Source organism: Lissotriton helveticus, unplaced genomic scaffold (genome assembly GCF_964261635.1).
Source record: "Lissotriton helveticus unplaced genomic scaffold, aLisHel1.1 SCAFFOLD_537, whole genome shotgun sequence".
NCBI lineage: Eukaryota > Metazoa > Chordata > Amphibia > Caudata > Salamandridae > Lissotriton > Lissotriton helveticus.
In genome coordinates this window covers 389922-414928 of record NW_027611932.1, presented here as the reverse complement: position 1 = coordinate 414928, position 25007 = coordinate 389922, and positions in this window count along the sequence as shown.

Sequence of the window (25007 nt, the reverse complement as noted above, 5' to 3'; positions counted from 1 at the left end):
GTATACGAGCAATGAATCGAGTCAAGACAATACTCAGAGGACATAGAAGTGCCAGGGACCCAAGGAACCACACAAGGTGAGTATCTAGGAGCCCCATGGAGGTCGGGTGCAGTGTAGGAACACAACTGCATTCTCTGTACAAATCAACTTGTAAGTCGCGGTTGTAATTTTAAAGAAAGGGGACCCTTCCTAGTGGACCCTGAAGAAACCATGGTAGACAAGAGGTTGGAGAGCTACCCCGTCCGTGGATACCTTAGGAACCAGGATACCTGCACCAAGGAAGCCGGGTGCATAGCTGTGAAGTAGAGTCGGAAACCGCCATCGAATCCCATGGAGGACTTCAGAAAGATGCCACTGCTGGAGAAGGTGAAAGTATCCAGTGGAGCCCAAAGGTGGATTCAATATGTGAAGAACCTGCAAGCAGAGAAGACAGAGTCTATGCAACTCAGGAGTGACCAGGAGGCACGGAAGATGAATGCCCACCGATGTCGGGTGTTGCAGGAGAGCTGATGGTGACTTTGGAACTTCAACTGTGTTGACCAGGTGATGCTGTGGAAGACCAGAGACCAATACAGGGTTAGGCTTTTAAACAGCAACACCAAGCCTACTATAATCGAATAACAAAGAAAACACCAGTGCTGCAAATACCTTCACTTTCAATTTACAGTGCATTGAGGAAACGATGTCACGACAACCACTTTTTCCGTTAAATCCAACGGAAAAAGTGGTTGCTGTGACATTGTTTTCTCAATGCACTGTAAATTGAATATGAAGGTATCTGCAGCACTGGCATTTTCTTTGTTATTTGATGGTGGAAGACCAAAGGTTGCACATCAGCTATCCCATGTCGGATGTCGAGAGTTAAGGGGGTCGGTGTCCGGCGGGAGCACCAACAAGCCTTGGTAACTGCAACCAACATGGAAGTTGACAAAGGTCCAATGTCGAGGCCAGCAAGGTCCAGGAGACTCACTACAAGCAGCGGTGTCATGGCATGCCCCATGCAATCAAGGGAGCCCAAAGAATTCAAACGTGAACCTCGACAGGACCCACAGACCAGATGTACTGTAGTCGAAAGAGGACCCCGAACAGCTTACCAAAGAAGCAGGTCCACCGTGCAAGCAATGCGCTGCGGTCACAAATTCTGCTCACTGGAGGTGCTGGAGGTAGGGGCTACTTGGAGCCCGAAGATCTTGATTAGAGGACAAGCCTTTGCAACGGCAAGTCGATGTGCTACACAGGCGTTCAGTTCCTGAGGCTCCGGCGAGGGATACTGGCCTCAAACTTGGTGAGAGGGCAGGGCTCAACAGATGTAGAGAACCACCTTCTGTGTTGCTGAGCCTTTTGGAGTCTGTAGTAGCCTGGGATCAGCAGACCGATCAGCTAGTCTGCTTGCGCTGCATCGCAAAATGCGATGCAGCCATGTAACAAAATTAGTTTTATTTATTTAATTGTTTACTTTCCTCCGTTTACCCATATTCCTGTGTTTACTACCCCCACCCTGCCCCTCCCCCACCCTGCCTCACCGTCTCTTGAAACTCCCTCCACGGGCCGCCACTGGCTCCCACCTAGCCCCAATACACTAAACCCTGTCTGGGAGGTGGTCACACTTCCCTGTGATGGTATACCTATGGTTCTGCCTTCCCCTGCTCGAGTTTGGGTCAGCAGCAGGAGGGCAGAATCGTGTCTCTGCCCTGGGTACCTTAGTACCATATACTAGGGACTTATAAAGGTATCCCAGTATCCAATCTGGGATGTACCTAAGAACTTACCATAACAATTTAGGGAAAAGCAAAGAGACTGGGGTACTGATTACCGGGCACCCAGTCGGACTAGTCAGAAACAACATAGCACAAGGCAAAAAGTAGGAGTAACTAGAAAAGCAGATCCTACTTTCCTACAATAGTACTAAATCCAGTTCTCCTCCATCTTCTGACCCTTTTTACTACATTCTATCACCACAGCACACACTGTGGGGAAGAGGCAATGTGACTGGTGCTCCCACATCAGAAACAATAAAAGGCTTTGTCACCACTCTTATAATGTTGAGTGAACAGTGAATTACTAGGCACTATACAGCTCTCCCCTTCCCACATTTTACTATCCTCACACAAATATTTCATCCACCTTCCAGACTGTTCTAACTCTTTGGCATTTAAAGTGGATCCCCGCCACCCACTCTAGAAAGCCGTCACCCACACACTGAACTAGGCAACGCTCTCTACGTCGGAATCACCAAGAACCTCCTCTGCAAACTCCAGACCGTCCAGAATGCCAAAGCCAGACTTATCCACAATATCCCATGACACGACCACATCACCCAACACCTCCGCGACCTCCACTGGCTCACTGTTGAAAAAAGAATAACCTTCAAGCTGCTCAGACACGCCTACAAAGCCCGCCACAACACCGGACGCCAATACCTCAATGACAGAATCGCCTTCTATGCCCCCAAGAGAAACCTCTGCTCAGCCAACCTCGCCCTAGCAACCATCCCTCGCTTCTACAGGATGAGAGCTGGTGGAATATCCTTCTCTTACCTCACAGCCAAGACCTGGAACAAACTCTCCCTTCACCTCCGATGGAGCCGGACACTGCACCAAATCAGAATGGAGCTTCAGAGCTGCATCTTCATTTGACCCTAATTGAGCTGCTCTTCCCCAGCGCCTTGAGACCCTTGCGGGTGAGTAGTGTGATCTACAAAACCCCTAAAGAAACCCTGATTGATTGATTGACTAATACCAGCCTGCAAATTCAGATTACCCATTATCCACAATTGTTCTTGGAGCTTCTTGTCCCTCACATGTACAATAATCTGGTCCCTAATCATTTCATCTGTGATCGGTCTGAAGTTGCAGTTTGTAGATACATCGTGTAACACATCAAGAAACTTGTCAAAGGTTTTACTTTCTTCTTGTGCTCTGGTATAGAACTGAAGGCAACACTAGTTGTAGGTCTGAAGTGATGTTCAAACTGTAACATTGCTTCATCATAAACATTTCTATTACCATCACCTTCAACTTGCAAAAAGAATGTTCTTATTTCTCTCAGATGATATATTTTCTCCATCAATAGCCTTTAAACACGTAACAAATTCTTCTTTCCATCGAATCCATGGAATGGGCATTTACCCTCTATTTTGGAGAAATTTAGTTGTTGGATCAAATTGTATTTTGGCAAACTATGCAATACAACCACAGTAGTGTCAATAATTTGCAGACATTAAATGTAATCCTTAAAAATAAATACTCTGTATCACAAATGAAGGATGGAGAAAACTAAAGGAATGTAGGTAGCATTGTTAATGGTTAATAGTAGACCGAATAGTACCAAAAGAATGTCCGTATGATAAAGAGAACTAAAAAAGGCAGACACCGGTGTAGTTTATACCACACTCACAGATGGAGCTTTACTCACAGTACCATTCAAGGGGTGGAAGGTGCACCTCCCTGCATGCCGTCTCACACAGAGCTGTAACTGTGAAGGCAATCAACTGGAACAGAAAACAACTTATGGTGCAAGGTCAGCAAGCAACGTGAGAATGCACAACTGGGTGAACACGCTGAGACCCAGCCATGTCTTACACACAAAGTCATTGGTAGCCAATCAACTCACTGCATTTACTTCTGGCAATGATCAGGCAGAGACAAGAAGCAATCCGTATCTTAGAAAAAACTTCTCCGTCCAGATCTTGTGGTCCTCACTACCATTCTTAGAACCAATTAGCTTGGAATATTCAGTGCACCAATTCTCAGGAAATAATCTGCAGACAAGGAAGAAACAACATTACCTGGCAAAAGCCTAGCCAGTGGAAAGAGTGCATGAGCTACCCTGGAAACTCTTGAGCATATATGGGTTCAATCCTCAAATCCACAAAAACACTCAAAAAACTGTAGAAAACAATCAACAAGTCAGAGTTCAATGGGAATTTCACAAGGAGACTTCCTGTATGCTGAGGTCTTGATCGATGAAACGTAAGCTTGCTGAGAAGCAGGAACACTTTGGGACCTTTGAAGACAATACCACTGCTATGCTGCTTGATATAGAGTAGCTGGTACGTCTTCATAGCTCGTCACCATTGTAAAATCCAGGTACAGGGCTTTTTACAAAAGTACGTTTATTGGCAGAAGCACAGCCAGAGCAACTGCACACAGCCAGAACTGCAGAATATCTTTCAGTACAGCCACATTCCAGAACAATTACTATGGTAAAAATGGAACCAACACCATTGCAAATAAGCATGCGTCAAAAAATGTAACACACCCCTCATCAGCCAGGAAATCTTGAATCCAGTGGCAGAGCGTTCAAAGGACCCATGCCTGGGCATACACATCCCACTTAAAGTGAAAAATGCTGCACAAACAAATGACAGATGGAATGCTGAACAAATTGAGCAATCACCCTGTCCATCATTTGTGTGTGTTTTTTCTTAGTTGGAAAAAGGCCCTGTAAATTCCTCTGATAAAAAAGGCAAATGTCGACCCACATACCATGAGAAACTACAGTCCCATCTTTCTCCATCCCCATCTAGGCTTAATGCTAGAAGCCCTGGTGAACCATCAGATCACCAGCTATGTGGAACAGAACAAGATTTTACATCCTACCAAGTTCGGCCTCCATGTGGGTTTCAGCATAGAACTCGCTCTTCTTGGAGTCTCTGAATACATCAGAAGAAACCTTGATTTCATCCTACGGGATCTCTTCAACGCCTTCAACATGGTGTCACAGAAGATCCTCTTACATAGACTGGAGCAGGTGGGCATCACTGACCTCACACTGAAATGGCTCTGCTCCTACTTAGCAGACAGACAACATGAGATCCTCCTCTATCCAATTATCCCTCCGTCTAGGGCCATAAGCTACGGTGTCCCCTTGGTTTCAGCACTAAGTCCAACATTTTCCTTTCACTACTTGTGGTGTCTTGGCATTTTGTGGGTATTATGTATAAGCCTGCAAGGCACAATGCATCTGTGCCACTGGTATTGTGAGGCCAGATGGTTCGGGATTGGAAGCTTGGGGATGGATGGCAGGTGCGAGATGATTAGAGGCTGCCAGAAGGGACGAATGGAACAGAGCCCAGTTGATGTGTTAGGGTATTGGAGAAATAAATAAGTCAGTGACTTTCTTACAAAGTTGGTGACAAATTTGCTCTGACTCTGACACTCTGAAGAACCTGTGCTCCGAAGAGCCTATTAGGCATAGGCGGACGCGACGTACCACATTTTTGAAGGGAACGGTTTTTAGAGCGTTTCAGCTTGTGGGTGATTCACATTATTGTATTGTTCCTGCACAAATGTATTACAGTGGCAAAGGGGTTTTTAAAGTATGTTTTATTCAGTTTGCCTTGTGGGGGTTCACTGTCCATGTCAGCCATTGTCAGCATATGACTTAATTAGAACACAGCATACGATTCTTTGACTGCATCCCCCAGGGTGCTACAGTACATCAGCTTACTTTGCCAGCAAAGCATGTGCTGCTGAATCTTCTGACTAATTTCTGGTCTTAATCCATACACAAACCTATTAACAAAATGTCCCATATCTTTATCACCAATGTTCTCTGATAGGAAGCAGAAGAAACGGGGAAGAAAAAATTAACAGAGATGAGCTCCAAATCAAAGTAGGCTTTATTAGCAGTAAACAACGTGGCACAAGCTGGGAGGTCTGGGCAACAAATGCTGTTATCACCAGTAATCACAATATATATGTCCCCACCACATATTTGAATCCCACACCCGTGAACCCCAACTATACCACAAATCCCCTTGGAAGAGTGCCTCAATAGCGCCACCGGGCGCATTCAAAAGATGCTAAGAGGCATGAGACCAACACAAGCGGAGACAAAGTTCCGCTCGTGTCACTCCCAAACGCGACCACATTCAAAAGATGCGGTTGGTGCCACACAAATATGTAACGTTCTCGAATCCACTATCCTGCTTAAACACCTGTAGCAACCTTTCGTAGTATGCATGCACTGACTCCTTTGGTTCTTGAGTTGTTCTATGAAATTTAACCTAATCTGTTTCCCTAGGGGGAATTTTCCCTTCCAGAAAGGTAATGACTTGGTTGTATTTCTTCATTACATCCTTTGAAGGCGCACCAGTCTTTGCGTCTCTAGGATACTCTTCAGTTGGCCAATCAACTGTAATTTTACATTCTGTCCACAAAACTGTTGGCACCGCTATGTCAAACAGGCCATCCAAATCTTTTAACAAAACCTTTGAAACCTTTACAAACCTCTCTACCTGCTTATACGATTCAATTGTTTTTTTCCCTCAATCTATGGAAGTCATTCATAAAAGACAAAATATCCTGTGTACTCCATGGAACATGAACATATCCACCACCAGGAACTTCCCTCATCGGACACATCCTTTCAACCTTTTCTACTTCTCTCAACGGGAATGTGGATGCTTCCTTGGTAGCTGCTTCATCTCTCTTTATTTTCCATCTACTTCTCCATCGATCTACATCTCCCCGGTTCTTTAAAATGTGCATCAGTTTCTTTATTTGCAATCTAACTCCTGACGCATCCAAACTTTCTAAATCCTTCTCAGTAAATTCTGATCTATGAGGGTTTTGTAATATTTTTGATTTTTCTACGTCTATTCCAAATTCTAAAGCTGCTTCCACTATCTTCTCATGAAGATTCTTTGTTCTCCAAGTTATACTTTTACACAAAAACAACAATTCCTTATCTCTCCATATGAACCTAATATGTCTGGACTTATCTTACCAATAATCATTTCCTCAAAATCCACTCTTAACTTGCTTACATCTATTGTTTTTGATTGAGGTTTCTTCTTTTCTAATCCTTTTGCCCATTCTTCTAGATTTTCTGGTAAAAATCCAGTAGGTCTTCCTGCCACTGGGGTAACAGTTGTTACTTTCCTCCTTGCATCTATGGGTGAAATTCTCTTGGGGTTTCAGTTACAGTCTCATGATTTGGGAGGTCTAATAATGAGACATTCAAATCACTCTCCCTAGTTTGATCTTCTAACATCACTATTTCTTTTCTAACACCATTCTCTGAGACTGTCACATTTTGTAGTTTTGGTGTATCTCGTTTTTCACCATACAAAAGAATAACAGGACCAATAGTTACCAGCACTGTCAATGCTTCAACATTTAGACCTAATTGATTTATTTTCTGAATTGTTTCTTCTTTTGTTTTATTCAATGCATCCCTTTCTTTTTCTTCTGATGCTCGGATGACTGTTGAATCATATAGAACTTGTGAAACCAATGGTGTTCCCATCAAAGGGGCACTTGAAGTTGTATCTCTAGCACTTTCTTGATAAGGCGGAGGTCTTTTGACTAATATATCTTCCAACATCATCATCAGATTCATCACACCGTATTCCTGTCACACCTATGTGTTTCGTTTTTTCCTTACATTTAGTCCCTTCTTGATCTTCGGCTATTAACACTGGATATAAACCCTCCGTTACTATAGCCCTTCTCCATCTTTTCATTTGATCTCCTCAAGTGTCAAATGGGTATCTGGGTAAAAATCCTCTAAGTCTCCTGCCTCCTCTGTATTTCTCTTGTTCAAATGCCTCAAATTCTCATTCCTCCAAAGCCTCATAATATGTTAACCTTGGATTTGGTTCTAATGAATTCATACTATTTCTCAAATTTTGAAGAACCTTCCATTAAATGTACCATGTTCTGAAAAAGCTAGAACACCATCACCTTTCGTATACTCCGCCCAATTTTCCAACCATACACACATAAGATATCAACTTTCCATAATCATATGAGAAGCAGGCGTGTTAGGAGGTGGCATAAGATTTCCCTCCCAAGTTACTATACGCTTGTCCTTCTTAACCCCTTGGCTGCAGTGGTAAGTCTGCCACAGCACTGACGGAGAGGGTGGGAAGCGCGGCGCCGCCATGCTCATGACGGACCCATGCAGTCAAGATCCACGGGTGAGCTGTGCTCATGATGGTGGGGTTTCATCACGACTCCTCCCACTCACTAATTCGCCCGCACAGGTGGGGAATCAGTGCTGCGTGGGCGGAGCGGCCACAGCATGACGGAACCACGCCGTCCTGAGCACACGCCGCCCGTGGCTCATGATGGCGTGGTTCTATCATGAGCGGGGAAGGGGTTAAACAAATTTGTGATCCTATTAATCAGCTTAATTCTTCCGATTCTTGTAACTAATTAATTCACTCGTTAAAATCCCGAAAACTCTTCTGTATTTTCACGAACCCTGTTTGTCAGCACTCGTCCTATTCCAACACATCTCACACCAACTGTTCAATCAGGGCTCACAACGTATTCTTCTCTTCAACCAATACCAGAATAGTTCTTTTCTCCCGATCAATCAGAGCTTAAAACACACTCACTCTACTAGCCAATACCAGTGCTGCTCTCTGTGACTTCAGTATGACTCCTGCTACTGACCCTCCCTTCACAAGGTAATACGATAATGTATTTTCTAACTTTTCTTTATAAATTTATTGTTAGTAACAACATAAAAACAGCGCTACTCTGTCTGCTTTGCTAAACCAAAGCTAGTTTCTTCCCTTGCTTCAAAGAGAAAATCCTTCCTGTCACTATGAGTAAAAAAACCCTGTTTTACCCTTCACTTAAGCTCAGGGAGGACCTGTTTCTCCTCTAGAGATACTCTTCATTTGGGTAAGGCCAAAGTTTCACAGGCGGGCCCTCTACTGTCACTCACACTCTACTCTTATAGGATATAATCCCCAATTTAACACCTACAGACTTGGGTAGCTTTTAGACGAGTAACCTTCTGCAGTGTGATTTCCTTACTACACTCTTCTAAATTCCGTTCCCGGGATTCCCGTGTATCTCTGTACCTGTACTAGCAGACAACATAGAACGCAACGCTAATTCTTAGTGTTAAACATACAGTCAATAATCAATAATGAATCATTAATAATCAATAATCACCAAAATAATCAATAATAACCATCGCTCTGCTACCAGAAAAACGGATCCAGTGAAAGGCCAGAGATAGACACATCATCGTCAATAAAAACATTCAAATGGGCCCGTATACACATCCAAGTTTCCTTTTACATTGAAACAAACCTTGGGATGTCATGAATGCAGTGAATTTCCTCAACTCCTCAGTATGTTCAATCTGGTAGTAAATTGAACAGAGATCCAATGTAGAGAACACTCTGGATCCCTTCAGCAGACACACCACCTCATTGATGTTTGGCAGACGATGGCAATACACCACCAAATTGGCATTCAAAGCTCTCAAATCCACACATAATCTAAGACTTTTATCTGGTTTGCGTGCCAAAACAATGGGAGAAACCCACTCCGATGACTTCACATGCTCAATGATGCCTTCCTCAACAAACCCTTCGAGCACGTTTTTTACCTCCTCCCCTCACATTCACTGGCACTCCTCATAGCCTCTGCTTCACCAGAACAGCACCATATTGTACTTTGATCTTATGGCTAAGCCCAACAAACCTTCCCTAAATCTCAGTAAACACACTTCATACTTGCCTGTGCTATCAGACACAATCAACACAGATTCTTTAGTTCTAGTATTGAGGATGATTTCTAACTTAGCCTGATCTCTCCAATCCAGTACATTGACCCCTTTGAACCCCACATACAATTTATTCTGTGCCCTTTTGCTTTTAAATTAATTCTCCTCATCCTCACAACCCTCAATATCAATCGTAGGCCCATCAAAAAATGTTTTAGCAATGATGTGAGGTTTCTTGAGACCATCCAACCGTACTAAATCCCCAAACCATTATACACAATACTCCTTAGTGATAATAGTCCACGGTGATCCAGAATCAGCCTTCAATTCGTGTTCAACATTTATTTATTTATTAAAAAGTTTTGTATAGTGCTAACAAGACCCAAGCGGGTATCAGAGCGCTTTACATACGGGTTGCGGGAGACATAGGAAGATAGCTGTGGGCGAGAAGAAAGAAAAACTAAATACATGAAGAACAAGAAAAGCAATATGCAACAGGAACAAATTGACATATTGGTGGGCAACACAGGGCGTAACAGATGTCAGGTTGTAGCTAAACCAGCTAAAACGGATCAGAGGCAGGAGGAGAAAAAGTTCTAGATCAGCGCATTGTTCATTAGGAGGGCCTTAACTTCCCTTTTGAAGGCAACATTTGAGGGAATCAGTCTTGTTTCCACTGGTAAGGAATTTCAAATTCTCGGGGCAATACCAGAGAATTTGCGATTGCATGTGTTTGACTTGGCCTTGCTGGCTAAAGTTCACTTAAACTTTTTGCTTCCCCCCTAGACCGTTTTCCTGACAGAGAGCTGTGAAGTTAGATGCTGTAGGTACTTGTCACTGCTAATCAGTGTGCAGGTACAGATGTTCCCAGTATAAATTGTTGTGGTGTTTGGTTGTCTCTGATTGGTATGTTTGCCTTACTAGCAAGATTCCTAAGTGATGTGCACTGTGTGTGTCAGAGCTAGTACTAAAGAAATGCGCAGAGAGGGAATATAGGTCTTCAGTGTAGGGCCTGCAGGCATTATGCTAAATTAGCATGTTGTCCTGACAAGTGCTACTACTTGTCAGACCTTAATTTACCTTTTTAATACAGATAAAAGGCAGGAACTGTGCCAGTGTGAGTGCTAGGCCCTGTCAGTGGAAAATACTCAGAATGGTGAGGCTGGGTGTAGTGTTGTTAGCCTAGTTTCCCACGAATTGGAAATGGTACAGTGAAGTTTGGCATGTCTGAACTCACAGCGTCATAACGCATCTTTTTGGGTAGATGGTTTTGTCGCTGTGTGTCCAGAAACCACTGTTTGAGAAAATGGCAGAGTTTGTGCTTTAGACCTTTTTGTGTGTCTCAACAGAATGTGAATTGCCTGCTTGAATCAGGGAGAGGTGTGAAAGGCTGAGGGAGGTCGTGCCCCAGGGGAGTGGTGGAGACGGCACCAGGCTGCCCTGCACCTGGAGCGGGGAGAAGGACCCACCAGCTATGGTCCACCGGCCTCGCTCTCGCAGCCGTACCACGCATCCGAAGAGCCACCGCCGGAGGAAGATCCTTCTCTTACCTGGCTGCCAAGACTTGGAACTCCCTCCCCATCCACCTTCGGCTGACCCAGGACCATCTCGCCTTCAGGAAACAACTCAAGACCTGGCTGTTCGAGCAGTAGCATACCCCTCCCCCCAAGCGCCTTGAAACCCTCCCGGGTGAATAGTGCGCTATACAAATGGCATGATTGATTGATTGATTGAGAGGCTTTGCAAGGTGAAGAGGGCTGGTTTAGAGCCATAAAACAATAAACCCATCTCCCTCTGAGTGAGTAAAGATCAGGCCCCCAGTATCAAAGAGAGGACGGTGACCCTGGGGGGCAGATACGCAAAACTAATTTAGGGAGGGGTCTGGGACCCCTGAGCACAAGGAAACTTCAAAGAGAATGAGGGGTATAACTGGAAGAACTGGAACCCCAAGACTTTGGTTATGTTGTTGATGTTGTTTAGAACGGTCTCTGTATCGTTCATAGAAGTGCTGGGAGCGCTTAGAAGGCACCGTGGACTGGTCGAGTCTCTGGCGGCTTTGAGCTGTCTGCGATCGGGAAGAAAACCTCTGCCTCAGGAAGAGTTGCTGTATAGGCTGCGGGAGACAGGTGACCCTTGCTTTGTGATCTGGGGCTTGTGGGCAGTTTGTAGCTCTTGACAAAGGAGAGACTGATGGGGCGCTGCAGTGGGTTGCGTTCCCCCTTCTTCCTGAGCAGGACTTTACTGTGTGTTGTGTCCTGCACCCCAAGGGCCCGAGGTGAGCTGGCTCCCTGTTTGGAAAAACAGGAACATAAAAGTTTCCGGAAGTCTCAAGTGGCGTGGTCGTGGTACCGTGTCGTGGCAGCCTGGGCCCTCCAAAGGGGTGCCTAATGTGATTAGGGGCACCTGGAGCGAATCAAGACTCTGACACGCAGGGTGCGTGTCTTGCTGCGGCTACAGGTGTTGTAGTGCCTGTGGATTGCGGGCATCATGGAAGAGAGCCGGGATTCGCAGGGCAGTCCAGGCACTAGTGAAGAGTGCCGGGTCATCGTGGGCTCTAAGAAGGAGTGAGTCTCCGACACACGAGTCAGCGTGTGGTGGTGCAGCCACGGCATTAGTGGAGAGTGCCTGGTACCTCGTGTGCACTAGGAGGAGAGGTGAAACTCAGACAGGCAGAGTGTGTGTTGTGGTGTGACCCTGGCATTAGTGGAGAGCGTCTGAAGACCGTGTGCACCAGCAGACAGAGTGAGTCCCCGACGCACAAGAGGTGCGTTCCGAATGTGCCACAGGAGGTGCTGGTGAGGAGTACTGGGGAGCAGTGAGCACCAGGGAGCGACAAAGTCCTCACAGCACTGGAGAGGAGGGCCAAGTGATCGGGCCCTCGAAGGCAACATGAGGTAGCACCAGCGTCGAATGGAAGAAGTTTGTGCTGAACGTTGATGGCCCGGACCGGCAGCCCTGCAGGAGCTAAATACCGGCCTGAGCACACCTTGCCCATGGTGACAAGGTTCTGGAGTGAGGCCAAGCCGCTGCAGCAGGAAAGGAGAGTGGGGTCACGCCCCCCCAGGTAAAGTGGATGATCGCCTGGGGCGGGGTGCGGATGCAGAGGGTCATTCTCTGGGCCTCTCGCTGCCGGCAGCTGTGTGCGCCCATTGCTTCAGCCCAGATCTCAGTCCATGCGGGTCAGTACAGGGGCCAGGACACGGAGTGGAACTTGGGTGTAATTGTTGATCCGTGTTGGGGACAATGGGTCGCACTACTTCTAAAAACAGTTGTGTGACACTTCGTTTAGCTGCTAACAAACTACCGAACTATTGGACAACGTCTGGCACTAGAGGTGCTTAACGAACTCAGGGTTTAGTGCGCTACGCACTACGTTATGTTGCTCTTGCAGGAGACAGGATCATATTGTAGTGCACTGCATTGAATGTTTACTACACTGTACTGAATTGCACTGTGATGCATTACCTTATTCCTTCCTTGCACATGGCATGCTGGTGGTGATACGCATTGTCTTCCTATCGCACTGTTCGTAATTGCAGCCTGATACATTGTTGTATTTCTTCCTTGAACAGGGCATGCTGGTAGCGAACCGAGTTGCATTATCTTGTGTTGACTCAGTACATGATCTTGAGACTATGCATTGCATATATTCCGTGTATTTTGCAACGTGTGTGAATCTAGTGATACGACAATCCTAACCTGTTGAGAACGATTAAAAGTCAGCGTAACTGTTGGGTAGAAGCAGTGGTTGAGGATTAGAACTGCCCAACCCACCGGAAACAATATTACCCAGTGTACATATGTGGGAGTTGTATTGTGTGGTCGTTTCGTATATCCTTTTATATAAAGTATACTCATTTTATACAAACTTGGGTGGAGTCCATTTGTGGTGACAACACTGGGATTGCTGTGGGCGTGGTTGCACATACTGAACACTCGTGCCTTGGAGATAAGCCTGGCTGCTCGTGTCAAGCTATTAAGGGGGTGAGCCTGGCTGCCTCGGACAGTGTCCTTTCTTGGCCTAACATGGAAAGGGGGGGTCCGGGTCAAGTACTTGACAACAACGGTGTGCGTGGGAACTCCGGCTTCTAACAGTATGTTCTCATTTCTTTATTATTTCTTTGGCTTAAGCAGCAATGTGCTGGAGCTCCTTGAGGGCCGGTTGCAGCCGGAGAGTTCACGCTTATTTTTTAGGTAGACTGATGTATGTGTAGGGCTCTGTGAGTCATACAGGCAATTTGTAGGTGGATCTTTGCTTCAAAAGGAAGCCAGTTGAGCGATTTCAGGTCAAAAGAGATGTGGTTGGTTCTCTTGGAACAAGTGATGAGTCTGGTCGCTGCATTGAGTGAAGCTTTGAGGGGGCTAGGCTGAGTTTTAGCAGTCCACATAGAGTAGCACTGCTGTATTCTAGTCTAGAGATGACTAGTGCTTGCACCACTGATTTGAATTTATCATGGGGAAGGTAGGAGTTGAGTTTTCTTAGGATGCTCAGTCGGAAGTTAGCTCCTTTGGTAGATGCTCTCATGTGGTATTGCATGTGAAGGTTCATATCTAGCACCACTCCCAGTGATTTCATGAAGTCAATTATGTGTGGTGTGCAGTTGAGAGTGGTGAAGTTACTTAGATAATTCACAACAGTAGGAGTTTGCTTAGTGGGTGAGATGAGGAGAAATTCTGTTTTATGGGTGTTTAGTTTGAGGAGGTTGGTGGCTAGCCAGTTGAGGGTTTTGAGAAGGGTTCCGTTGAGTGACTTCATGTCTTCGGGGGAGGATATTATCATGCACAGTTGGGTGTCATCTGCATAGATGTGATATTGTATGTTGGATGCTTTGAGGATTACAGTTAGTTGTTCAATGAAAAGGTTAAAGAGCATGGGGAAGAGTGAGGATCCTTTGGGAACACTCAGAGTGCAGGGGCTGGATTTGGATAAAGATTGGCTGGATTTGACTCTTTGCGTTCTGTTGGTGAGAAAACAGGCAAACTATTTAAGGAACGTGCCTGAGAGCCCCATCCTGCATTCCAGGAGGTTAAATAGATTGTCATGTTTGACAGTGACAAAAGCAGAAGAGAGATCAAGTAGTATTGACGATCTTGGACCATAGCGGGAAAAGTGATCCTAACATTTCTTTGAAGAAGTTAGGGGAAGAGGGCCATTGAAGTGATTAGAGGGTTTCAGGGTTGAGAATATATTGAGGATGGCTGTGTTATTGAGGGGTGTGAATTGGTTGTTTTGGGGGGAGAGACATGGCATGTGGTCTGGGGCGTTGGTAAAGAGGGGTCAGGGGTGGGTGTGAGTTCAAGTAGAGCAGACTTAAGATCTGATTCGATCCTGCTCGCTTTACTGAAGAAGAAGTAAGCAACCGCATCACAATTTGGTTGAAGGCAGGAGACGTGCAGAGATTGGATAGAGGTGTTATTTGATTGCATCTTAATCAGCTCAAAAAGCAGTTTCAGGCAAGTTTTGGCTTTGTCCAGTTGGGCTGTGAAGAAACTTTCTTTTGCCGTTCTGATGAGTTTGTTGTATCTGGTTCTTTTTAGTCTTAGCGATTTTAGACGAGGCACAGATGGTGAGGATCTCCAGGCGCATTCTGCTAATCTCAGGGAGCATCTGTCAGCATTTAGGCTGTCATTGAACCATGCTTTGGAGTCTTTGATGGGTATTCTTTTTAGTTGGAGGGGGGCAGTTGCATTTAGGGCAGACATCATGGCGTTATTATAGTGTTCAGTGAGGTCGTGAATGTCGGTCATGCTATTAGGCAGCAGAAGTGAGATATTGCAGCACGATATGAGCTCATTCACATTTGTATTACAGAGAGACCTTTTTAACTGTTTTTGTTTTATTGGTTGTGATCTTTTGGGATTCCAGCTTTCAAAGATATGGAAGTTGATATAGTGATGGTCCGACCAATCACAGAAGGGAATAGATTTGAGATGAATGTTGTTGGGGTTGGAGATAATTAGGTCAAGGGTTGAGCCGAAGTTGTGGATGGGACTGTCACAGAATTGAGTCAGGGAGAGGTTGGTTAGGAAGTTTTTAAACTTGTTGACCGCCTGATCGTGCGGGTCATTCTAATGGGGATTGAAGTCCCTAAGGAAGATCTGGGGACAGTGTAAGCCCAGGTTGGAGGAGATGCTCTTCATAGTTTGTTCAATGAGATGGAGGTTGTGTCCTGGTGGGTGGTAGAAGATGCGCAGGGTGCATAGGGGTCTATGTGTGAAAGTGATGTCAATGCATAAAATTTCACAGGATGAGAGATTAGGTGAGGTGGACTGTTTTGCAGATAGGGAGTTGGTGTAGATACAAGCTATGCCACCTCCAGTTTTTTTTATCTCGATCAATTTTGATAATGTTGTGGTTGGGGGTAGAATGTCCAGGATGGGGCTAGAGGAGTCAGTGAGCAAAGTTTCGGTAAGGCTAAGGAGGTCAAGTTCTTGAGCAAGGATGAGATCTGCAAGGTCTGAGGCATGTTTTACCGCTGATCTACAGTTGAGTAGCATGCATTTCAGGTGTGATTTGTTGTCAGAGATCAAGGGCTGCGTCGTGGGAATCTGCCTGAGGTTATTGAGGTTTAGGGCATTGGCGTTGAGTCTGGGTGCTCTATGAGGATTAGATGTGATGCTTTGGATGGCCTCTTAGTTCCCTTGCTTGAGAGAGGCGGTTAGTGGGGTTCTAGGATGGAATGGTGAGGGTGTAGGTGGGGTGTTGTAAGCTCAGAGGAAGGAGAGAATGTCTGTTTCTGATAATTGATTTTTGGATCTGGCGGGTCTAGAAGAGCCATTCGGGTAGAGCATGGTATTCCTGGTCTAGACTGGAGGTTTTGGCCTGGGAACACTCAGTAACATAGTGGGTGGAGGAGCATGGTGGAGTTGGAACATATGCCGGATCTTCCGCGAGGACTTGTTGTAAGAGAGATTGAGGGCCAGCTCCTCAGCGGAATTGATGCGATTTTGAATGAGACTTTTGACATTTAGAAGTTCCATGTTTATTTCCTTGAGCTTAGTAGCAGGGTCTGGATGTAGATTGTGGGTTTTGTGGAGGGAAGGAGGGCTAGGGAGGGCGTAGGCGAGTTCAAGTCCAGGGGACGCAGGGAAGGGGGACATCATCTGAGGAAGAAATTCATCTATGATGGATGGGAGAGCAAGTTGATTGGGTGTTGGAACTTCAATTAATGAAATTTAGGTTACTTTCTTGATTTTGACTGGTACTTTTTTATTTTAACTGGTAACTTCAAATTAAATGTATTTAATGTTTGTGCATTTTTAGTGTTGTGAAATACCAAATCTGTCGGTTTTGATTTTTGTGTTAGACTATTGTGTTAATGTGTATGTTCAACAGAATACAGTGTTGTCCATATCTGTTGCTTGTGAATTGAAAAAATGACTGAATTTGAAATTGGTCTGAAGAATTGACATGTTAAATTATGTAGACTCTGTTTAAATTAAAAACAGCATTCAAAACAGCCAGCTAGGTTACTCATTGTTCTTGTGCTTATAGTCCCATCCTAGTTGAGTGCCAAGGGCCCGACCCCTTAGTTGTATACTGATGGAGCAAGGACTCGTATAATAGAGACTTGCTCGGATGCAATCCTCTCATATAAACCCGTAATGTAGTATTAATAATGTATTGTGATACTAATGTGCACCACATTACATATATTTTTAGCTAGATGAAGCTTGCATATGTGTTTTACTAACAAGTAACCCGAGTGGAACTTAAAATGGCTGCTAACGCGGGAAACTGTGCTGCGCAAGTGTCAACTGCATCTACGCAGAATAACGTCCTTACGCTTGAAGGGAAAATTCAGCTTCTATGCAAATGCATCTAAAATGGCCGCTTGGAAATTTACATGCTAAACATCTGCTTTGCTGAAATTAAAATGAGTTATATACTAAATGCTAATGCAGGGAGAGTCTTTATAAGCAAATGGGATTAGAGTACAGACAGGTGGTATACAGTAAAATCATTTCATTTTTAAAATAATACTTTTTTACCTCTCTATTAGTTCGTATTTGGGCCTCTGAACGATGCTAAAGTCTACACTGCACGTGACTCGTCACGCAGGTACAATGATGACCACCAGATGCAGTGATGTCAAATCTTGAAACTCGTCTAAGGCTGTTCTTGGTACATGTCCTGGGAACCAGCTAGACATCCTGAAAACTCAATGGACAACTGTAAAATGTATACATTGTTGTTGATAAAAAATTGGGGTAGTTTAGGGTATAATTAAGGTATAATTGGGGTTGTCTTGCAGTCGCAGCAAGACAAACGCTGAGAGAGCGGGTTGCTGCCCGAATGCTGATCGAAGAAGCAGACTTAGAATTTTAAAGCCAAATAATTAGAAGAAGATCTTGGCCAGAGGTGTCTAATTTCCACATCATCCTAGGTAAATATATTTCTGTGTATTGTGTCAAGTGCTGCTCTCTCTAACCTCTTTTTCCTGAGGTACTTGTTGTGAAAATCTCATTGAATTAGAATATCGAAGAAGCAGATTTAGAATTTTAAAGCCAAATAATTAGAAGATGATCCCGGAAGAATCGTGGAGGTAATCTAATTAGAAGAAGATCGCAGAAGAATTGAAGAAGAAGTTAGTGTCAGAGGCGTCAAATCCAGAAGAGGTCATCTATCCTGTCGTGAATCCAGTCCTGAAGTCCCTGTCACTTGATCTTTACAGGGGACCCCTTAATCTCTTGGCCTGAGGGGTCTAATTTCTACATCATCTTAGGTAAATATATTTCTGTGTATTGTGTCAAGTGCTGCTCTCTCTAACCTCTTTTTCCTGAGGTACTTGTTGTGAAAATCTCAGTGAATTAGAATACTAAAATTAGGTAAACTGATCTTACCTCGGAGAGATGGAGTTTGTACTGTAATTTGTTTGGCTCATATCATTTTAACTAGATAAAACATTTAAACATTTCCAGAGTGTGGTTATTTAATAAAATAGAAGATAAATGAACCTATGTCGTATCACCATCAACTAATTCCAACTAAATAGGTCCATTTACTAAAAGGGAAAGATTAGTTAGATGATATAGGTAACTGATCCTAATTAAAGCATTTATAAAAATTGACCCCCAGCAGCGATAACCAGCCTATATGAGAGAGTGTGTATATGGGACCAGATGAATATATGGTAATAGAGTTTCGGAGGTTGGTAACGCGCTGGATCAATATAACTATTTAAAAAGTGGCATTTTCCAAATTGTAATTCCAATTTTACCATTAAAGAGAGTTTTTTGATACAATTTCATAGATATCAAACATGAATTGGTAATCTGTCCCAATCAAAAGTTAGCACTTATTGAGGCATGGAAAACCTTCCCTGTTAGATTAGGTCCTCTGATAAATTATTAGTGTTGGGATGAAAATGTTTCCTGTATGGTATATGGTTGTTTTCGCCTGCTCTGAGTGCCTTACTGTGAGTATCTGGAATTATAGTTTTTGGTTTCGGTCCTAGCCTCGCACTAATCTAAAGTGTGAGGAGAGGCCTAGGCATACCACTTCAGATGAGTGAGGTCCTATACCTGACATGTGATCTGGAGGGGCATACTAAGCATTTATTGCACTGAGATAAGAGTGAACTGCAATCCGTCATGGGCTTAAAACGTAGAGCATTAGTGACAGTGGGCTATGTTTTGCAACCATATATTCGTGACCAGGCATTTTTATTTGTGTCACTGGAGAGGATGCATACTGGTCCACTTGGGTAAAGTCCAATTTCTATGAGCAAACCCATATCCCAAGTATATGTTGTGTGTGTTTGTGTATGTAGTCTGCACAGTACATGCATTGAGGTTATGAATGAGTCAGAGAAATGGAGGCCTTTGTGCCCTGTTTTGGATTCTGTTGGCTTGTCAATGGGCACAAAATAGATATGAGGTTGTTTTCCCAGACAATGGAAGTACATTGCTGACATTCTTGAAGCAGGAAGGAAGAGACCTAGACAATCAAGGCAGGAAAGAGGAGGCAAGGATTCTTAAGTTCAATTAGGTCTTCTGCGGTGAGGGGTGTTGCTGATTATGCTTCCCGCAGCACTGCTATTTAGTAAGTGGTGTGGTAAAGGGTGAGATTGCAGTCTCTGTTATTCAATGCAACTAGACCTCTTAGGTGAGGCCACCCTTTTGTCATTCTCTGATCACTGTTTTGTGCAGCTGATGAAAGCCAGGTGCAGATGGAAGTGTAAGCTGCTGTAAGGAACATCATCCTACCAAAAGGATGTGTCTGAAGGGCAGCCTGGAAAAGACACTTGAAAGGACACCCACCCTAAACCGATTCTAGCATTTTAGAAATGAATCCATATATCCTGTCTGCTTCTACTGTATAAAATTGGAATCCACTGAACCACTTGTTGTTCAAGTTCCAAGTTCTCAATGGGCAAGGAAAGGAGAGCTCTGCAGAATATGTGCAACCGGAACTGGCGCCTACTTGACAGCCAGCTTCTCAGGGGTGAAGGGACATCACCTTAAGTTTTGCCTTGTAGGAAGAAACTGTTCATCTGACCTCTGGTCCCTAAAAGCCAACCTGTCTGCAGGGGGAAGAAAGGGGACTGCCAATCAAGCAGGAGGTGTGACTCTCCAAGAAGATCCAGAAGCAGAAAAATACGGATGCTGATGGGGTCTGTCAGAGGAAAGAGGAAGGGGGAGAGGTATCGGTGTTCCTCATGGACATCAGGCTCTTCGAGTGACAGTTCCAATTGGGTACCACTGAATCGCAGATATTTGTGGCGCTGTAACCAAGATGTGCAAGCAAGGCTCCTCCTGTGCCATTGTGACCAAGAAGTGTGCCTGCAGCTCATTTTGTGCTGCTGTGATAAAGAGGTTTTACTGCGGTTCATCCAGTGCTGCTGTGACCACGAAGTGCAAATATGGCTCATCCTGTACCACTGTGACCAAGCCCTTTGACTGCAGCTCATCCTGTTACAGTGTGACAAAGAAGTTTGACTGTGGCTCATTCAGTGCTGTAGTGGCCCATAGACTGGTGCTGCCGACTTGTGCCTCCACACCATGATCACTGTCTAGTAACGTGTAAGAGGCCGACCATGAGTGGACTCACCCAGTGGGGCCACCTCAACTCGAGGTTAACTGGAATGTCAGGAAATTCTTGTCCAAGCAGCCTTGACGTTGGCTGCTGCCGGGATCCTGCACTGAAATACGAGAGGATCTGAAGCAGTTTGCATCTGATGGGGAAGCACACTCACTCCCAGAAGCTGGAGAGAGGTGGGGCGCTGCCATCAGTTGGCTTCAGAGCTCTGTCCTATTCTTCAGAGACCTGCATCGTGCTCAGATACCAAAGACTAACGAGAGCTGTGATAAACATACTAAAGTGGGGTAATATTAACCTGAAGGTTAACTCACACTAATTGAGACATTCTTACTCAGAGGAGAGAACTGGCTAATTTAGAGGAGGATATGCTGTGGCACCGCCCCCAGTTCACTAAACTATGTCTGTTCACTATTACTGGTGGTGTAGTATCTAGTTTGTGTGATTCTGGGTTGTACAATCAGTTATTACGCTGTTGGGTGCTCTTTGAGTGCTGATCTTGTTGAAACCCCACACCTCCCTGAAAAGAAACCCCACAACACCTCCCTGAAAAGCCTGTGAATGTTCCCATCACTATTCCTGGGATTAAAGGGGCATATTATCAAGAACGGCGATTAACTGATCGCCGTTGCCGCTAAAGCGGCGATAATGGGCTTGATAATATGCTTGTGTGAATTCCATAGCAGCCCAGGTTCTGGTGTTAACCTGGACTGCTATGGGAATTCACAAGGGCATATTATCAAGCCTATTATCGCCGCTTTAGCGGCAGTTTCCCACCGCTAAAATGGCGATAATTTTACCGCCGTTCTTGATAATATGCTCCAAAGTGCTGAAGGGATTGAACTAAGCCCAGTTTGCAGAGCCACAGTAGGATGGAACCCAAGACATCAGAGGCAAATGACCCCAACTCCTACAATGGAAATAAAGTAGCCACTGCTTGCCTGGTGGACAACTGAGCTGGGTCTAAAAATTAGGTTTTCAGAAGATACTGAAAATTGGCAACTAGGTCTACAAGACAATGATTGGGTTTGTGTTGATAATTGCATGCTGTATTAAGACTTTAAATAAATAAATGAATGAATACCTAAATAAATACAATTGGTCTGGTCACAAAAAGCCTCCACAGTAATCTCCCCAATGAGAATATGTTTAAACGATTGCTTATCTTTTAATATAGGATTTTGGAATAACAAAGCAATATTTATGGTAAATCTGAGTGAAAGATTTAAAATATTGCATTGGGTTTTGCCACAAAATGCAATATGTTACCATTATAAACATGCACTTTGCAAGCACAATAAAATATATGTTTTCAGGTAAAACATTTCTTTTGGACCCTTATTATAGGACTTCTGTCGATTATAGCCCGTATTTCTGATAATGACATAAGCTAACAGGCTCAGTACCTCACATGCACGTTAAACAACAAGAATCAAATTCAGAAAACTAGGAGCCTCCATACCAGTGGCAAATGGAGTATTGGGCCATTTGCAACCGCTAAAAGGGTTTAAACATGTATCAACTCTATTTTAGAGTTGGTAAGCTTTTACCAACTCGCAAAATAGGGTTTGCAAATCACTATTAGGAGTGGGTATGCCAAGGGCGTCCTTTCCTAATAGTGAGTCGCAATGCGATGTACAATTGTTTTGCGACCGAAATGCGTTCGTAAAACAATGGCAGTTTACCACCTACTCCAAGTATGTGGTAAGCCAGTGGCAAACCGGAAGGGGTCCCCAGTGGACACCTTCACCTTTAGGACTGGCAAGAAAAAAACGTTTTCAAGAGGCAGTGGTCCCACTGAAACGTTTCATTTTTCTTTTTTAAATGCATCCCGTTTTCCTTTAAGGAAAATGGGCTGCATTAAAAAAATGGTTTATTTAAAAAGCATTCAGAGACATGGTGGTCTGCTGACCCTGGCAGGCCACCATCCCTGTGAGCACTGGCCATTCCCAATGGGATGAAAATTGCAACCTGCCTCATGAATATTAATGAGGCAGGTCTCTTGCAACCTATTTGGGAATCACAAACAGTGTGTGAGACACTGTTGTACATTTTATTTTGCGAATCGCAAATTGTGAGTCGCAAAATGAAATGGTCATACATGTGGCCCTTAGCATTCATGATAAAGCACACGCTAGCCACATTTTAGTTAATCAAATTTGCGCTGGGAACCACATCCCCCATCACTGTCTTCACTAAATTAAAATTCCAACGTCATCACATCTGGTACATTTATTTCTGGATTCTTGAGTGATGTAGTACATTTTTCAGATACAGAAATGACCGAATTTCTAAGAATTATACATAGTGTGAGATTCATCGAGCAATGACCAATCCACCTGGAAGACTGCATATTTATGACTACGTATTTGCATGTAAACGAGTTTCACAGTTCTGTAGCTTTCTCTTAAACCTCTTACCAGGAAGAAAAACACTCTTTCTAATTACACCACATACTTTAAAAGCATTTCACACCTTCACTTGAGAGCTTCGGTCCAATGAATTTGGTGAATGCAGATGTGATATGTTATTATACTCCAGTTCCACAAGCTGATATTCAAAGTGTAAGAAAAGATATTTAGGCTCAGATGGGAGTTCGTACTCGATTGAGGATGACATAGAGAGTGACAATACCATACCTTTTCTGCAAACAAATGTCCCCCGGTAAAACCTGGTGGGATTCGTGTTTGCAAAATACTCAAGATTTTTTTTTATTTTGAAGCTGGGAGGAACATGCAGTATTATGCAGAACGCTCCATTTGAAGCTCGGAATTCAGAGTGGGGGAATAATGATGAGCCCAGTAAAACAATTAAATCCAGCCGTGTTCCGTGCAGGTAACAATGGTGAGGCGGTGGGGCCGGGTTAGGGGGGATTTCGAGGGACGATGCAAAGGGGAAATTAATTATTTATTTAATTTTCACTTGGCATCGATCCCTCGAAAACCCCCTTACCCGCCCCCCACCCCTCCCACCCACCGCTGTTACCTGCATGGACCGCAGCTGATTCAATGTGCTATATCAATGTCTACTAGGGGCAGTATTAGTACACCACAAACCTGCCCTCATTACAAGTGGCGAAATGTCACCGGGTGATATTACGCCAACAGAAATTACCTAGCGTCTCTAGGTTTGTAACTATCGAGTCTGTTAATACCAGACCAGATACTGCTAGGTCCGGAGACACTGAACCTATCAGACACTACAAGGGCTTTTGGGCAGTGGGAAGGCCGCAGCCCCTGCCTGAGCGCTGCTGCAGCTCGGGGAGAGCAGACAGCACTCCACCATGAAAAGTACAAGCCTTCCCTCAAACCCTTGCCCCCACCCTTCCTGGCTCTCTCCCACTCTCTCTTACGCTGACACTGTCCACCTGCCCAGAATGAAAATGCCAGCAGCTTCTCCTGGAATAGGGGAACAATTATATATCTAGGGGTCTGTGTTGCTATGAACTATTCCAGGGAGAAAGCTCACAATTGGCAGATTTTGGCATAGCAATACTAGTGAAAATCAGGAATAGAAGCTCTCCTGAACCCTGCACCAGTATACGTCAAACGCATAATGAAGGGTTTTGTCTAATAACATGGTGCAAATCAATAATTATGTTCTTACTCTATTATTGGAGTAGATTAAGCGTGAAAATTTCTTTAAGGCTGTAGGAAATTAATATTGTTTGCATGGCGTTCCCCCAGATTTTTATCATATCTGTTTTTTCTGACTGGTGAGCGTTGTGCTCTTTATCCCAGCTAACCAGCAGTAAAGTGCCTGCGTTTCCCTTTCAACATGGTTGAATTGGTATTCTCCTAATTGGCATATTTAACTTGCCTATAAGTTCCAAGTATATGATAAAGTGTACCCGGGGCCAGGAAGGTAAATGACAATTGTGGATTGTAACTCCTATTGTACCAGCCGCCAGCTAGGCAGTGCAAACAAGGCTTCAGGCCTACCATTGTAGTCTGACTGGAGGAACATAAAAAAGCAATTTGACCTGGTAAAATAAATCCATTTGACTGATCTAAGCCATTCCTTTTTATTAATATTAGTATCTCACCCCTATGTAGGCCTTCTAGTCCACAAGGCAGGGTGCATGGTATTTAAAGGTAGGCAAGGTAATGTTAACATGTCCTTACAGTGACTTGCACCCAAAAGACATTTTCACCGTAGGAAAGCTCTCTGGCCCATTGGGAAATACTGGGAAGTGATAGGAAATATGAATTCTACTATCTCATGGTAGGGATTAGCAATACACTTGATTCAAACAACTCTTTGTTTAAATGCCCAATTTAATTGTGATTGTTAAAAATGGGGGTCTCTAGTTGGCAGAGGTAGGTACCTTTGTCCAAATAGGGACCCTTGCTTCTAGTCAGGTTAGGGGGGATACGCAGCAGACAGGCTTATCCCAAAGGCAAAGTATTTGTAAGAACACTCACAAAAACACAGGGAAACCAGCACAAATGGACACCACACCAGTTTAGAAAAATACAATATCAAGAAC